Genomic DNA, 5,662 nt, shown 5'->3' on the forward strand with positions numbered 1-5,662 from the left:
ACACAAGATCTTGACAGAGTCTCTTCTGCCAGGATGGAAAGGAAGTCTTGACTGTTCCTGTCTACCATCTTTTTTAAAATATGTTTTTTATTGTGAAAATACTGTACAGAGGGATTATAGTTACATGAGCAAGGTAATGAGCACATTTCTTATCAAGCATTGTTGCCTCCTCCTTTGTTTTTCCCCTACCATCCCTTCTCTCCCACTTCCACACTACACTCCCTCCCCCTCTGCCCCCTGCCTAAATTGTAAAGTTCATTTTTCAAATGTCTTGTACATCTCATTGTTACAATGGGTCAACCTGTATCCCTATTTAAACATTTTGTTTTTTCCCTTCCCCTGTCTACCATCTTATGATTTTAAGCCTTTCTAAACAAGAAATCTGAAGCTTTTGGCATCAGCCAAACTCTACCCAAATTCCATGGCTGTGATAAGAATTCTGGTCTTTAGAGTTGTGTGACCTGGGCAGGTCATTTAACTCCTATGGCTAAATATTAAGTGCGATGTGAAAATCAGTGGTTTTTTTTTGTTTTGTTTTATACTTGTCCTGGGGCTTGAACTCAGTGTCTGAGCACTGTCCCTGAGCTTTTGTGCTCAAGGCTGGTGCTCTACCAAGTGACCCATAGCTCCACTTCTGGTTTGTTTGTTTGTTTTTGGAGATAAGAGTCTCAATGATGTTCCTGGCCAGGCTGGCTTTGAACTATGATCCTCAGATCTCAGCTTCCTAAGCAGTTAGGATTATAGGCCTGAGACTCTTGTGCTCAGCAATCAGTGGTTTTTGAAGCAGTATTTTTCTATTGTGAACTCGACTCTCTGGATTCTCATTTTCTCATTATTTAAATGTACCACAGACATTAGACTTTCTCTCATAATACCATGGCACATTTGAGTTATTACTGAACAAACACCCTCTATTCCTGTATCTTAGATGCTGCCAATATGAATAAAACACATGACAATTTTATTAATTTCTCCCCATATGGGCTTTTTCGTTAGGTTGCCAACAAGGAAGTCCATTGCCAGCTCAGCAATGAGCTACACAGATACTGCTTCCTATTCATTGCACTCCGAACCTCCCCCCCCCCCCCCCACCAGCAATAGTTCATACTGGCACAGGTGCAACTCTAAGGAGGGCCTCCAGGAGACTTCCACACTGTTGGGGCTCAGTGATCAGATTTGACACACCCTCATTTGTTCTTCATAACTGTTTTTTTTTTCTGCCATCAATAAGAAATTTACTTATTTTTTAAAAAAAAATCCAAATGCTGGCATTGTCCAGAAAAATTCAACAGATTTATAATTGTTATAAAGTTGAACTGCTGAAACATTTTGACTTGCATTAATGCTTTATATCCTCACAGTTATATTAAAAATTCACACACAAATGAAATTGGAAAAACTGCCAATACCTGATTTCTGTCCCCTATTTTGCCACTGGTAATCATATACTTAGGTACCTTTTGACCCCATGGGGGAAAAAAAAATCTAACATTCAGAACTACTGATAACAAGAAAAGGGGATGGGGAGGGACTTTGAGAATGAAATGCCTCCCATTTTAGTGGATTCTTAAGCATGTTCTCCACGTATGCGGCGTGCTAACTGGCTATCTTTTGGCATAATAGTCACCGGCTTGGCATGGATAGCACACAGATTGGTATCTTCAGAAAGGCCAACGAGATAGGCCTCACTTGCCTCCTGCAAAGCACCAACAGCTGGGCTCTGGAAGCGCAGGTCTGTTTTGAAGTCCTGAGCAATGTCTCGCACCAAACGCTGGGAAGGGAGCTTGCAAATCAGAAGTTCGGTGCACTTCTGGTAGTGCCACAGCACCAGGCCTGTAGCGGTGCAGTTTCTTCACCCCTCCGGTGGAGGGCGTGCTGATCGCCAGCTGCTTCCTGGGCGCCTGGACCCTGGTGGACTTGCGGGCGGTAGGCTTGGTGCGAGCCATGGCGGAGCGGCCACAACCCCCGCTTCTCCTTCGGCTGGAGCTCTGCGAACAAGAGACAGCGGCTGCGAATACAATTCTGTTCTTCATAACTGTTTACCAAATGATAATCACTTTATGTTTTCAGATTCCAAGTCAAATCCAATCTCTTTCATTTCGGCGTAATTGCAATTTGCCTAACAATTTGTCTATTGGAAATGGACTACTTGAGTTCTTAAGTTTATAGATGTTTCATATTTTCTTTGTATTTGTGCTAAAGAGCATAATAAGAATTATGTTGAACACACATGAGAAATTTTGCTTTGTCTGTCTTGTTCAATCCTATAAGCTCAATGCTTCCTTCTATTTTCTTCCTTTCTTTCTTTTTGTCAGTTCTGGGGCTTGAACTCAGGGTCTGGGCACTGTTTCTTAGCTTCATTTGCTCAAGGCTAGCGCCCTACCACTTGAGCCACAGCATTACTTCTGGCTTTTTCTGTTTATGTGGGGGTACTGAGCAATGGAACCCAGGGCTTCATGCATGTGAGTCAAGCACTCTACCACTAAGCCACATTCCCAGCCCATTCTATTTTCTTTTAATGATCCTGTTACAGTTCTTACTTCTTTTCATATACAGTTGGCAATTTTAATCTCATAAAACTATGCTACCGAATACAGTAGCCACAGACCACACATGGATGACTTTAAATGAATTAAACTTGAAAAGTCACTCTTTTAGACAAATTTGAAATGTTCAGCATATCTGAGGCCACTTACTACATTGTACTGGACAGCACAAATACAAATATTAATGATGATGGGCTGGGAAGGTGGCTCAGTGGTAGAGCACTTGCCTTGCATGCATGAGGCCCTGGGTCCGATTCCTCAGCATCACATAAGAAAAAAGAAAAAAGCCGGAAGTGGCGCTGTGGCTCAAATGGTAAAGCATTAGCCTTGAGCTGAATAGCTGTGGGACAGCGCCCAGGCCCAGAGTTCAGGCCCCACGACTGGAGCAAAAATAAAAATTAATGATGTTAATGGACCTAGAAACTAATTAATTTGTTAATTAATTTGAAAACTGTTCTTTAAAACCACCCCTATTAATAATAAACCTACCATGAAGAAGATGGACAGTAATAACAGGAACCATATATACCATGTACAGAGCTAATTCTTGGTATTCAGGATCTCATCAAAGCTTTAAAACAAGCTCTTCATAAGTAGCTCAGTGACAGAGTGTTTGCCTAGGATGTGAAAGGCCCTGGATTTGATCATAGTGCCACAGGAAAAAACGGCAGTAACATTAATAAGTTCATATTACTGTCAAGATTTATTTAGAACTGGAGGTTCATATAGTAAGCTCACATATGAGATGAACTCAGGTCTTTCTTGTTCCAGATGTGAAGCTCTTAAACACTGTGATAATTCCGTCTCTCTTTCCTTCAGCACCCATTCTGATGTGGGCCTGGTAGGGCAGCCTGGGCACAGGGCCAGGGCTGTGCTGAATGCCATGTGGTAGGAGAGACTGCCAAGAGGATGGCAGAGCCGCACATAAGTAGACAGCATGAATAATGTTGGTGGGGATAATTCAGTAAATCAACTTTGTACCAAAATGAAAACATGTGTCCTTTATAACAAATTGCTAAGACTTTTCACAAACTAGAATTTGGGTATTTCCGAAATACTCAAATTAGAGTAAATATTAGAGGCTGTGTTAGAACCGGTGAATAAAAACTTGACATTCACAAAAGAATTGAACATGTGACTGCTGCTCTTCCTCCTGGACTTCTTCTTCCTCCTCTTTTTTCTTCTCCTCCTTCTCCTCTTCCTTTGTGCTTCCTCTTCCTCTCCTGTGTCTCTTCCTCCTCCTTACCCTTTTTTCATTTCTTCCTCATGAAAGCATGTATTGCATCCAACTGTCATGAAAGTCTTTCCAAAATATTCTGTGGGCCAGCTCTGGAGGACAGTGGGCTGTTGCCACTTCTTCAAATCAAACAGCTCATATAGCTATCCGATTGTTGGGTTTTTGAAGCTTAAAGTTAGTTTTGCTTTTAATTAAACAAGGCTACAGATTGGATAGCAGAAGTGTGCCATTCAGGGGGGCTAAGTCTATAACTTTTCTTCGGCTCACTGAAAACATTGTGTTTCCTGCAATCATGCACGTATTGCGATAGCCCTAACCCTCCACTCCTAGTCCCTCTGTTTCTCTTTTCCTGTTTTCTTTTTTCTTTCCTTCACATAGTTCCATGAATCATGGTTTCTTGAAACTTCACTTTACAAATGGTAAGGTTTACCCTACTGATTACTATGCTTTTGGACAAATACTGCTTTGCCAGAATAAAAACATGCAATTTGGAACAGTTCTGAGAGTTTTTCTCATAAATGAATTTTTCACAGAAAACATGCTAAGCCCAGGATTCAGAGCAAATTTCCTTAGAATCAAAAAGAGTCAGCTGTGTGCCAGTGGCTCATCCCTATAATCCTAGCTATTCCAGAAAATTAGCTCACGGTTCAAAGATCATGGTTCAAAGCCAGCCCAGGCAGGAAAGTCCTTGAGACTATCTTCAATTAACCACCAAGTAGAATCATGGCTCAAGTGGTAGTGCACTGTTTTTGAGCAAAAACAAAAACAAAACTCAGGGACAGCACCCAGGCCCCAAGTTCACACACACACACACACACACACACACACACACACACACATACACAAAAGTCATATGATCTTCGATCTTTGGAATCTAATTCTTCCTCTTTAAATCTCTTCAAAATGTAAACATGCTGATGGCAGGATGGAGAACTGTGCAACCTCACACTTAAAACCAGGTTCCTTTGAACTTAAATATGTTGTTTCTGATCCAGGCATTACATCATTCATTAAACAGCTGACTGGCATATCAGACACATTGGGCAATTAGCAGTAATGAGTAATAATGCAAGAGCAGACCAGTTTAAAGGCTTCCACTGATTAGTCATATTTGCAAGTTACCAATTATTAAACCAGCCAAATCCTGTCCATAGTTGAGAACAAAAAACCATCTATTGACAAGGCAGGGTTTTGGCATCATGATGTCAGAAAAGAGTTTTATTGCATGAGTCAGAATGGAAATTTATCAGGTCAACAGACAGAATGAATAATATAATGTTTCAGAAAAGTCAGAACCAAAAGGTCTGGGACAGAAGAGATTTCATGGTTTGGGCAAATTATTACTCAATGCAGAATGTACCATAAACTTTGAGGACTCTGAGATGTGTCTTTCTTTGGTTCAAACTGTGATCCTCAGGTCTCAGCCTCCTGAGTAGCTAGGATTACACGTGTGAGCCACGGGTGCCCAGCCCTCTCTGCTTTTTTTTTGTTGTTGTTGTTGGTGGTGGTGGTCATGGGTCTTGAACTCTGGGCCTGGGTGCTGTCCCTGAGTGCTTCAGCTCAAGGCAAGCGCTCTACCAATTGAGCCACTCTCTCTGGTTTTCTGGTGGCTTATTGGAGATAAGAGTCTCACAGACTTTCCTGCCCCGGCTGGCTTTGAACCTTGATCCTCAGATCTCAGCCTTTTTAACTAGCCTAGATAGCTTCCTTGTGAGGTTTGGCTGCCATCAGCTAGGCTTGGGAAGCTGAAGGAGCCTAGGGTAGGCTGGATTGGGGCAAAGAAGGGTAACCTGACTATGACTGTAGCTCTGCATAGGCCATTTTTGCCTATTTTACTGCCCTTGGCAACTTCATTGCTCCAAAGACACAGGCAGTCATA

At 41.9% G+C, this 5,662-nt stretch overlaps 1 pseudogene; it reads right to left on the minus strand.

Moving 5' to 3' along the window:
- Positions 1-1,431: 1,431 nt before the first annotated feature.
- On the minus strand, positions 1,432-1,946 carry LOC122120833 (annotated as a pseudogene).
- Between the last annotated feature and the right edge of the window lie 3,716 nt (positions 1,947-5,662).

Source organism: Dipodomys spectabilis, unplaced genomic scaffold, assembly GCF_019054845.1.
Source record: "Dipodomys spectabilis isolate Male_0828 unplaced genomic scaffold, ASM1905484v1 ptg000178l, whole genome shotgun sequence".
Taxonomy (NCBI): Eukaryota; Metazoa; Chordata; class Mammalia; order Rodentia; family Heteromyidae; genus Dipodomys; species Dipodomys spectabilis.